Consider the following 12,041-nt stretch of genomic DNA (forward strand, 5'->3'; position numbering starts at 1 on the left):
GACCTTTAACGCCTGGGTTCAAGTGATCCTCTTGCCTTGGCCTTCCAAGTAGCTGGGACTACAGGCACCCGCCACAATGCCCAACTCATTTTTCTATTTTTAGAAAAATAGGCTAGTCTTGAACTCTTGAACTCAGGCAGTCCCCCACCTCAGCCTCCAAGTGCTAGGATTACAGGCACGAGCCACCACACCCAGCCCAAGCAATCATTACTGAGCTCTATCACAAGTTCTTGGAATACACTGTGATCAAAACAAAGAAAGACCTCTGCCTGTTTGGAGTTCACATTCTAACAGGTAAAAACAGATGAACAACATACTTACATAATAAGTAAATAATATTGTATATTAGAAAGCGATCATTGTTGCAGAAAAGAAAGATCAAGGAGAGAGGAATCAGGATGGAGGGGAAGTCTGAGATTCAAGGAGGTCTCACTGACAGTATGGTGTTTCAACAAGAACTAAGAGGTGAGAGAGTAAGTAAGCCTTACAGGTATCTTGGCAAGAGTATTCTTAGAGAGAATAGCTGGTACAACAGTCCTGTGGCAGGAGCATGTCTGGCAAGACTGTGAGACCTAGAGGCCAATGTGGCTGTCGGGGAGTAAGTACGAAGAGTGGGAGGGGGTGAAATCAGAGAAGTAATGAGGGGCCAGATGATACAGGGCCTTGTAGGCTGACTTAAGACTTCACGGTTTACTCTGAGTAAAGTGGGGAGGAGGGAAGACATGATTGGACTTCAGTTTTTAAATTGTCCTCCTGTCTTTTGTGTTGACAGTAGATTTCAGGGGAGCAAGGGAAGATGCAGGGAGACTTCTTGAAAGGTTCTTGCGGTAAACCAGGTGAGAGGTGAGTGCCTTGGTCTGGAGTGACAGTAGCGAATGTGGCAAGAGGGGCCTGGGTTCTAGATTTGGTGGCAGTTTCCTCTTCCTTGGCTTCTATACTTTTGCTGTCTTCACTATCTCTCTTCTTTTCTAGGTTGTGTGTGCCCTTCCCTTGAAGGCTGAGTGCTCTCCGAGGGTGGGGCTCAATCCCTGTCTCTAGGATCTGCCCTAACATCCGGGGCAGCGGCCTGTGCAAAGGGCAGACAGGCCCATGCTGCCTATGAACAGGTTGACAGGCAGCGCAGCCTCGCAGCGCTCCTCAGTCCCGGGCTCCCTGAGCCAAGGGGAGGGGGCAGCTGTCTCTAAAGAGGATGTGATGGACAGTTATTGAAGGCACTCAGCTGGGGGCTACACTAGAGTTCTTAATCTGAGCTGCCCTCAAGGAAATCATAACCAGCTCTTAAACACATGTTAAGACCAAAGCTGGGGTGTGTGTTTGAGCAGAGCTTCAGACAGCTACTTAACAAGGGGGCCTCCAGGCCTCTGATTCCTCCACACCTCGCCTCGCCCTCTCCCCCCATTTGGCTGGTGTTTATCAGCCAAGACATTGTTTAAATCACACTCGTTTCCTATAAACATTTCACTTGAGATGCCATCCAAGACTCCAGAAATCCATCTATCACCAGCCTAGGGATGTACTGGAGGAGCCCCAGGGTGATCATGCCCCATCTCTCTCCCCTGTCCCCAGCCATCCCTCCTCCCCACCCATATTCTCAAGTTTCACGCTGTAAGAACTACTTCCCTCAGTGTAACAGGGCACTTAGTGCCAGGATTATTTATAACGCTGATATGGCAACAGGCTATGGGGAGCAGCGCAGCCCATGGACATTTTCTCTTTCAAAGCTCAATAAATGGACCTAGATCACTGTTCACTACCTGGTATCTCAGCCTCCTCTTGTTTCCTGCTGGCTTCCAGGGTATATATAGGGATGGGAGAACAGGAGTTTGGACCAGGTGAAGGCTGTCCAGAGAGTGTAAGGAGCTTATAAGCCAGGCCCCAAATAAAATTACCCTTCACTGTACCTCTGTTCCCTGGTCAGGCACTTCTCTGCTTCAGGCAAGCTCTGTCCTTGAGAATGAACTGCTCTTGGGTCTTGTCCTCAAACAGGGAGCCTGCCGCCTCCCCACGAAAGCTGGCATTATGGTCCTGTCACGATGGCAGAGCTAGACCTTCAGTTGAGGACATCATCTGCTGTGGAATGAAATGTGGGCGCAGGAGACCCTGGGAGGTTTTTCCTAAGAAAGGTTTGAAATGGCTCAACCTAGTCTGGAGTAGAGGCGGGGGAATGTATGAATTCACTTCCTGAAGACTGAAAACCTTCTTACCATAGTCCTCTACCCCAGCCATAGCTAATAATCCAGCATCCTAATCTGAAGACTTTGCTGGTATCTGGACTGAATTTTTTTTTTTTTTTAAGACAGTTCACGGCTTGGCGCCTGTGACTCAAGCGGCTAAGGCGCCAGCCACATACACATAAGGTGGCGGGTTCAAATCCCCAGCCCGGGCCCGCCAAACAATAATGATGGCTGCAACCAAAAAATGGCCAGGCGTTGTGGCAGGCACCTGTGGTCCCAGCTACTTGGGAGGCTGAGGCAGGAGACTCACTTGAGCCCAGGAGTTGGAGGTTGCTGTGAGCGTGATGCCATGGCATTCTACCCAGGGGGATAGCTTGAGGCTCCATCTCAAAAAAAAAAGAAAAAAAGACAGTTTCACAGCAACCTCAAACTCTTGGGCTCAAGTGATTCTCTTGCCTCAGCCTCCCAAGTAGCTGGGACTACAGGCACCCACCATAATGCCTGGCTGTTTTTAGAGATGGGGTCTGGATCTTCTTCAGGCTGGTCTTGAACTCATGAGCTCAGGCAATACACCCACTTTGGCCTCCCAGAGTACTAGGATTACACACGTGAGCCACCATGCTCAGCCTGAACTGAAGGTTCTTTTTTTTTTTTTGAGACAGAGTTTCACTTTATTGCCCTCGGTAGAGTACCATGGCATCACACAGCTCACAACAACCTCAAACTCCTGGGTTTAGGCGATTCTCTTAACTCAACCTCCCGAGTAGCTGGGACTACAGGCACCCGCCACAGTGCCCGGCTATGTTTTTGTGGCAGTTTGGCTGGGGTTGGGTTTGAACCTGCCACCCTCAGTATATGGCCAGCGCCCTACCCACTGAGCCACACACACCACCTGAACTGAAGTGTGCCTCCTCTTTCCTACCTCCTCTCCTAATCGCATCTCTTTGGCCAGGGTCACACCAAGGAAAGGCATTGTCAGACCTCCTATTTTTTGCCAAATGTCTAATCCAACTCCTCCCTGGACACTGAGGCACCTCCACCTCCTTCCACCTGTGCCGTTCACCATGCTGAGGAGGCTCCTAGGTGAGTTCTGGACAAAGCCCAGGTGAGGGACTACAAAAAGGGAGGGAGGGATCAGAGTCAAGCCCAAGGTAGAACAGACAGGGGAGGCAATCCTGGTCTTTGGGGGTCACGTAATGCCCCTTTACAAGCCAAATGAAGAAAAAAAGTTCTAAGGGGATCTTATGACTCCATAAAATAAAGGGACATAATTGGGAGCGATATCTAATTTATCTATTGAATGCCTCCTACGTACTCTTTTATCACTTAGATGGACAGAATATAATTGGTGTGCTGAATGCCATCAATCTCAGGGCCTGGGCTTCCTGTGCTGGCTACACCTATTACTGTCAGATTATGACACTGTAATACCAAGATCAATGACATTTTAAATGTGCTCCAGTTATGGGCAATTGCTGACAATAAAAACAGTGACAAATTGATGAAACTTGGGCAGCGATGATCTGGTGTCAAAAATAAACCATAAATAATCTGTTTTCCAAACTGAGAGAGGTGCCTGGGACACCCGCTTAGGGGGGAAAGGCCCAGGGAGGGGAGAACCTATCCTATCATCCTGTCTGGGCCCCTAAAAGAGCCCACCTGCTTTGGAAAACTTCCAGGCTGGCCTGCAGGGCCCCAGCAGAAAGATAGAGAGGCAGTCTTTGGTCAAGGCTTGGGCCCCTTTACGAAGAATCCCCATCACTGAGACTTTGGAAACTGTCTGTGGATGACTGCCAAGAGGGGGGCCACTCAAGTTCACTGAGACCTGGAGGGTGATCTTCCATATTCTGCCCACAGAGAAGAGTTAGGGCAGACTGGTTGAGTCATAGACTCGGACTTAGTCATCATGAAAGGTGAGAGAGACCTTAAGAGTTTCTCTTCGTGGAGGGTCAGCCTTTGTCCTCCAAACTGGCTCAGCAGAGGACCTGGAGGATCTGGATCCTCCTGCCTCCGCCTCCACCTGCCCCAAACTATTTCTCCAGACCAATCCCTTCCCTATTGCTCGAAGGGAACTTTAAGCCTTCAACCAAAAGAACTAGTTTGGTGTACATTAAGGTGGGCTTTCTCCAGCTCCTTATTTTATCTAATTGTTTTAAGACAGGGCCATGCTCTATTGCCTGGGCTGCAGTGCAGTGGCATCAGCCTGGCTCACAGCAGCCTCAAACTTCTAGGCTCAAGCGATTCTCCTGCCTCAGTCTCCTGAGTAGCTGGGACTATAGGTGCTCACTGCAACGCCGGGCTAATTTTTTCTACTTCTAGTTGAGATAGGCTCTCACCCTTGCTCAGGCTGGTCAAACTCCTGGTCTCAAGTGACCTTCCTACACAGTCTCTCAAAATACTGAGATTACAAGTGTTAGCCACTATGCCTGGCCCAGCTCCTTATTTATTTTTTTTTTAAACAAAGATGTGGTGTCACAGCTCACAGCGACCTCCAACTCTTGGATTTAAGCAATTCTCTTGCCTCAGTTTCCCGAGTAGCTGGGACTACAGGCATTTGCCACACCATCTGGCTATTTTTTGGTTGTAGTCGTCATTGTTTGGCAGGCCCCAGGCTGGATTTGAACCTGCCAACTCCAGTATATGTGGCTGGTGCCCCAGCCACTGAGCTACAGGTGCCAAGCCCAAATACTTATTCTCTTTTTTTGCAGTTTTTGGCCAGGGCCGGGTTTGAACCCACCACCTACTCCTTTGAACCACAGGTGCCACCCCAGATACTTATTCTTAATGGATTACCTTGCTTTGTAGCATTGCTCTCATACATTTCTCTCATTTTAAAAATCATAATATTTTATTAATAATTTGGGTACTATCGCTAATACCTGCTATTACAAGAATAACTTTTACTGGGAAGCGTTTGTTGAGCAACTGCTACGCGTCCAGCTCTGTGCCAGGCGTTTCACATATATCGTTTTTCATCCCTGGAGCAGCTCCGTGAATTGGGGATTACTTTTCACATCTTGGAAGTGACGAAACTGAGGCTTACAGCCTTAGTGACGTACTTAAGATGACACAGCTGGCAAGCAGCAGGGCCACAGAGGAGCCTGGGATGTGACTCAGCACTCATCTTTTTCTCCTTCATCCCTTTCACTGGCCTCTTTCATCTCATTTTATAGATGAGGTTAAAGGCTCCCTCAAGAACCCACAGCAAGTTGAGGGCCGTGCTAGGCCTAACCTAGCTTTTCTGATGCTTCTTTTATTACACCCATGCTCTGTCTACATGCCACAACAGTCCTTCCCCAGGAGGTCACTACTCACTCAGCCAGGTGCTCCAGCCTTGGCCTCCGAGAGGCAGCAGGGGGCTGCAGTGTGCTGTGGTGCCAGGCAGACAGGTGTCACGCTGCCTCTCTACAGCTGTGTGACCTTGGGCAGGTGATTGTGAGAACTTATACACTATAACCTGGGATAGTGGGAGGGCAGTTTAACAAAGTTAAAAAAGAATCAGAGAAAGGACTCATGGGGGAGGCACAATCTGTAGTACCTCTCACCTGGGTGCAAGCAGCCCAGGGCCAGACTTCAGTGGCTGCATGGGGAGGGGAGTGTCATAGGATATGTAAGGAGCCTCTCTGAGGACCACAGAGGTTTTTGATGGCAAATAGTTTAAAACATCATTGCTGTATTAAAATGTACCACATATACTATGTAATAAAACGCAAAGTTTTAAAACTAAAACTTAATGCCTCAAAAGAATCTGCCTCAATTTTCTTATTAATAAAAAAAATCCTAGTTTTATATAGCGTAAGTAATGAGTATGAAGCATGCTATTCTCTTTAATTGAATGTGTCTTTTTAAAAGAGTTGATTCTTGCTGACGGCCCTTCAAGCTAAGGTCCCAGACTCCTGGGGTCCAAGTTCATGCTCCTCTCTCCTACTATCAAAGGAACTTTTGCAGGAAAGTTTTAGAATCCATATGTCAGGGACAGAGCCTAGACAAGAGCCAGTGTTTCTGACTTCCTCATTCTTTAAAAGAGCAAAACAGGGCCAAGCGTGGCCCTTACGCCAGTAATCCTAGCACTCTGGGAGGCCAAGGCAGGTGGATTGCTGAAGCTCAGGAGGTCAAGACCAGTCTAAGCAAAAGCAAGACCCCATCTCTAAAAATAGCTGGGCTTTGTGGCAGGTGTCTGTAGTCCCAGCTACTCAGGAGGCTGAGGCAGAGGATGGCTTGAGCCCAAGAATTTGAGGTTACCGTGAGCTATGACACTATGGCACACTACCAAGAGTGACAAAGTGAGACTCTGTCTCAAAAATAAAAATAAAACAGGCGGTGTCTGTGGCTCAAAGGAGTAGGGTGCCGGCCCCATATGCCAGAGGTAGCGGGTTCAAACCCAGACCTGGCCAAAAAAAAACTGCAAAAGAAAAAAAAAGTGCACAAAAATAAAAATAGCAAAACAAATAACAACCTTCTTGTTTCCATCTTCCCATTGTGTGACCATCAAGTTTAGAATTAAGAACATGAAGTATCTCATTTAAATTTAGGATTCTCATTTCTGATTCCTTCCTACTTAGTAATTATTGGCAGAATCACTAATCATCAACCGAGTGAATAGTCACACTTTATAGAAGGTTGCATCATAGAACACTTAAGATTAGTTGGATTCTTTTTTTTTTTTTTTTGAGATGAAAATCTCACTCTTTTGCTCACAGCAACCTCAAACTCTTGAGTTCAAGTGATCCTCTTGCCTCACCCTCCTAAGCTGGGACTATGGGCACCTGCCACAACACCCAGTTAGTTTTCCTTTTTTTGACTAGTCAAGTTCAGTAGTGGGAAGAGGGGAAAGAGTAGAACAAGGAGTTCAATCTGTAACTGACTGTGAATGATATAGTGAGATCACTCCCTACCTTTGGACCAGCCTAGTTTTCCTATTTTTAGTAGAGGTGGGGGTTTCACTCTTGCTCAGGTTGGTCTTGTACTTATGAACTTGAGCAATCCACCTACCTCAGCCTCCCAGAGTGCTAGGATCACAGGTGTGAGCCACTGTGCCAAAGGCTACCTGTAATCTAGATGCTTTGAAGTTTTATAACTATGACAGGAATTTGACCATCCAGACCTTGCTTCTGATAAGTACCCCCACTCTAATCCCCTTAGGTGCCCTCTGTTGGTATAGCCTTGAGGTTGCCCAGGGCTTAAAACTTCCATGTTTTTAAAGGGCCCTGCAGTGGCCCTTGACTCCACAAGCCACACACCAAACTGGGGCTCTGTTCCCTAACTTAGCAGTGTCCACTGCCATGGCCTTCAAAGTAACATTCCTAACTCCTGATCTTTCTAAGGTTTTATTTTCTTCTTAATAGTATAAATAGTATACTTGTAGAGAAAATTAACAATTTACATAGGTAAAAAGAAAGGAGAAAAAAAAGCCCTAGAAATTTCCTTACTGAGGGAGAACCCTGGTAGCCTGGCAAGACTTTTGGGATCATGTTGAGTCTACACCTGTTTAAGGTGGAAGTCTACATAGCCTGATTCTCTGGTTTAGGTCTCTGCTCAGTGTAGGGCTCAGAGAGGTAGCACTCTCCAATGTGTATTGCTCTGATAAAAATTAGAAGTCTGGGGTGGCACCTGTGGCTCAAAAGGGTAGGGCGCCGGCCCCATATGCTGGAGGTGGCGGGTTCAAACCCAACCCCATCCCCCAAAAAAAAAAAAAAATTAGAAGTCTGCCCAAGTTCAAGGTGTGAGGGGTCACAGCCTGAGTATCATTAGGTTGGTCCTGTGGTGACTCTAGGAATTGTATCCAGAGGACCAGGGGTTTTACCAGTGGATCCCAATACACTTCAGATAGCTGGCTCATGGAAAGGTAATTCCAAGATTTTTCACCTCCATCTACTCCATTGCTTTACAACAATTAAAATTGCTTAAACACAGAATAAGTCTGAATTGCAGGTACTCCTGAGAAAGGGAGCCAATGACTCAGAACCACAAAAGCTCCATTTCTGAGAGAAGGGCAGGCCTGACTCTACCAGGTTCAGAAAGACTAAAGTGATGCCTCTGCTCCCCACAGAGAGGGGCTCTAGGGATAGGAAAAGCATCTCTGCCCCAGAACCCAAGGATGAAGTAGGGAAATGTCACTTAGCCATAGCCAGGAGCCAAAGAACTCTGAGCCAAGCTATCTAAGGTTCAGGTGAGGGGCTGAGAAGAGGGACAAAGGCAGAGAAGGACAGAACTGTAAATGGCTAGACCTTGCTCAGAAAGTGCTGAGGGTGATAGGAAGGATGGAGTTGGCTCCCAGGGGAGTGGAGGGAGTCAGAGAAGGAGAAGAACAAAGCTGAGTGGAGATGCGAGGCAGGAGGACAGTTATAGGTGAATTAGCAGCAGAGGATGGGCAGTGGTTGGGCCCGGGGCAGACATGGTAGGGTGAGGAGAAAGGGATGGCAGTGGTTTTGAGGGAGCTCTTGCAGGGGGCAGGTAAAGGGCCAGAGCTCTGGGTCTTAGGAGTTGGAGAACAGGTTATATTTGGCATCCTTCCCTGAACAGAGAGATTGGGAGATTGGATATGGTCAAGAATAAGTCCCTAAGAAACAATTGTGAGCACCTCGCCTGTCCATTTTGTTGATGAATACGGAATAGGAACAAAGTTGAGAGTGTGGGCCTCTGACAAGGTCTTTATGATTCTAGACTCACTTATTACACCTTCTTCCTCCTCCTCTGCCTTGGCTAATGGGCTGTGGGTACCCACAGCACAAAGGGCAACAACACACTCATTGTGGCTAATTGCAGGAGCTGGGCCCTGCCCTCCTGGCCTTTGGAGGAAACTGGTCTTTATACATGCTTTGTTTTTGAACTATCCCTTTGCCCTCAGCAGAACCAAACCTTTCCACCTTGCAATTTCTGGGTCTCTTCACATCCTCCATAGCAGATGTCCTCAAACTACAGCCCACAGGCCTCATGTGGCCCACTGAGGACATTTATCCGGCCCACCGGGTGTTTTTGCCACCAGTGCCTGTCCTGTTTAGCAGCTGACTCGTCCAGGGGCCCACAGTCCGGCCCTCCAATGGTCTGAGGGACAGTGAACTGGTCCCATGTTTAAAAAGTTTGAGGACCCCTGCTTCATAGTCTTCAGCAACTACCTGCTACTGGATTCTCTATCCTGAGAATGGAAGTCCGGTCTACTTCCTAACATCAATCCCTCTCACACAACAAACTCTCATTTGCTGTGGACCAGAAAGATGGTGTCTGGATTTATCTTTCCCTGAGCTCCAGTTTCTCCCCCTGGGATCCTCATCTCAGATCCTGGGACCATCATCCAGGTGGTCATATTGGACCAGGAATCTGGGAGTTACCCTGGATCCCTCTGCCCATATCAACTTCTCTCAGCCAACTTTTAGTGGCCAACTTCAAGGAACAACCAGGCCCTGTTCATGGTGCTGCATACTGAGTACAAAACTAATCCCTGCCCTCACAGCTGTGCCATGGGTGACCCCGGTGGGGATTCTCCTGAGCATCGATAACCTAGGTCTCCCCCTTCCCATAGTCACCATCCTTGGTCTCCTCTGTCACCTGGCCAGCAAGGTGTTATAAACCCAATGCTACGCTTGTCAGCACATTTCTAAAGATCTTGAATAAAGATTATTTTTTAATGTGGCATGAAAAAAATAAAGTTATGAGGTATAACAGCTGGATAGCTTTAAAAATGCACTGCAACAATATACTGTTAATATAGTATTTGTGGATATCACGTGTATGTGATAAAACCTGGACTGGAAGCGCCATACCACATTTCTGATGGTGGTGCTTCTGGAAGGGAGGGGAATGGTACCAAGGAGGGGGACAGAGGGAGCTGCAACTTTATCTGTAATGACCTGTTTATTTTGAAAACTCAAGAGCAAAACTGACAAAATGTCAACAGTATCTTAACAAAACCTGAAGTCTGGATAGTGGGTTATGCTTGCTGTTCTATCGCCTGCAGTGTGGGAAATCATGTCACAAATTAAACCATAAATCCTCAGGTGTCCCTCCCTGTGCCCACCCCTGGCCCCTTCACAAGCTCCAGCCTCCTCTGCAGATTCCTCTCAGCACTAAGGAGACTGCAGCTCCCCTATTGCTCTGGCCTTGGCGCCTGGCCCCTACTGCTCTCCTCCCTGGGTATCTTTCCCACTTTGCTACTTTGCTCCTGCCCTTCTAGATTCAGCTGGGGGTGGGGGATGGTGGAGGTGGAGGGAGAATGGCTGGTTGCAGGCAGCTGGTTAGGATCCAGAAGGTATGATTCTTTCTTGCCCTGGTTTGTATTTAGCTGCAACTAGAGAGATAGGTCACCTGTTTCTTTTTATTTAAAATCTGGTTTGTTTCAAAACTGTTATCAGTGAGAGGAGGGTGGAAAGAGTAAGACCCTCCGCAATGCCCTCCCACCCCATGGCCTCCCCAGATAGACCTGTCATGAGCCAGAGGCTTCCCACCAGAATGAGGAAAACTGATAACCTCATTCCCCGGTCTGGCTCTGCTAGAATTATCATCTGGTTTACCCTGCTGGTGTTGGAAGAGCTGTGTTAGTGCAGACCAGTGCCATCCTGCGATGAGAAGGAAGAAGCTCGGCCTGGGCCTGATTTGGCCACGAGCTCCCGGTGGGATGCTGTGCAGGCACACAAGTTCTAACCCACAACGCCCTCCCAGCACATCCCAGGCCTGATTTCCAGGCCTCCTGTGAGCAGACTGGATTTGGTGTTGCCTCCTCCACATCAACCTGTGTCCCCTTTCATAGACTAGGACAGGTGCTGCTCAGGTACCCGGCCCCCACGGCAGCTGCCCTTTCACCTTTGCAGCACACAGCACTCTGAATTACAATACCTGTTCATATGCCTGGCTCCTGGTTTCTGAAAGGACAGGGATCTGGTCTGTCTTGTTCACACTTGCATCTCTAGTGCCTGCAACTCTGACTGCCTTATAGTAAGTGCTCAATACTTTTCTTCAGTTTATCTTTGATCAAACAATAGAATAAATGAGTGAACTATGTCCTTCAGTAGACTATGAGCACCTTATTAATAGGAACTATGCCCTGATCAACTCTGATCTGTAGTGCCTATAATGCTTGCCATATAGTAGGTGCTCAATAAATACTTACTGAGGCTGGGTGTGATGGCCTACACCTGTAATCCTAGCACTGGGAGGCCAAGTCGGGTGGATTGCTTGAGTTCAGGCATTTGAGACCAGCCTGAGCAAGAGCAAGTCCCCATCTCTACTAAAAATAGAAAAATTAGCCACATGTAGTGGTGAGCACCTGTAGTCCCAGCTACTTGGGAGGCTGAGGGAAGTGGAACACTTGAGCCCAGGAATTTGAGATTGCTGTGAGCTACGACACCACAGCACTGTAGCTTGGGACAACAGAGTGATACTCTGTCTACATATATACATACTTACTGACTGACTGAAGAGTGAATGGACCTCAGTTTTCCCCTTACAATCTGGGCAAAAGGGAAAGAATCTTTGCTTCTCTCTCCCTCCTCCCCCAACCATATTAGGGTTGGTGGTTGATCCTATAGCAAATCTAATGGTACAACAGAAAGCAGTGGCCAAATCTTTGAGGCCAAGTATCCCTCCCATAGCCCATAGCCAGCTAGGGGAGGACTCTTTGGGATAAGGGGTATTTTAGGGTGCCTCTCCATTCACTTTAATCTCCAGCATTATAAGGGATTCCATTGCCCACCTGATTTCTTCCTTCTATCACACAAGTCTCTTGCTCTTTTTTTTCTTTTATTGAGACAGAGTCTCGGCTCAGCGCCTATAGCTCAATCGGCTAAGGCGCCAGCCACGTACACCTAAGGTGGCGGGTTCGAATCCCCAGCCCAGACCCGCCAAACAACAATGACGGCTGCAACCAAAAAATAG

This window comes from Otolemur garnettii, unplaced genomic scaffold, assembly GCF_000181295.1.
Source record: "Otolemur garnettii isolate 467f Iridium unplaced genomic scaffold, OtoGar3 scaffold00043, whole genome shotgun sequence".
NCBI classification, from domain to species: domain Eukaryota; kingdom Metazoa; phylum Chordata; class Mammalia; order Primates; family Galagidae; genus Otolemur; species Otolemur garnettii.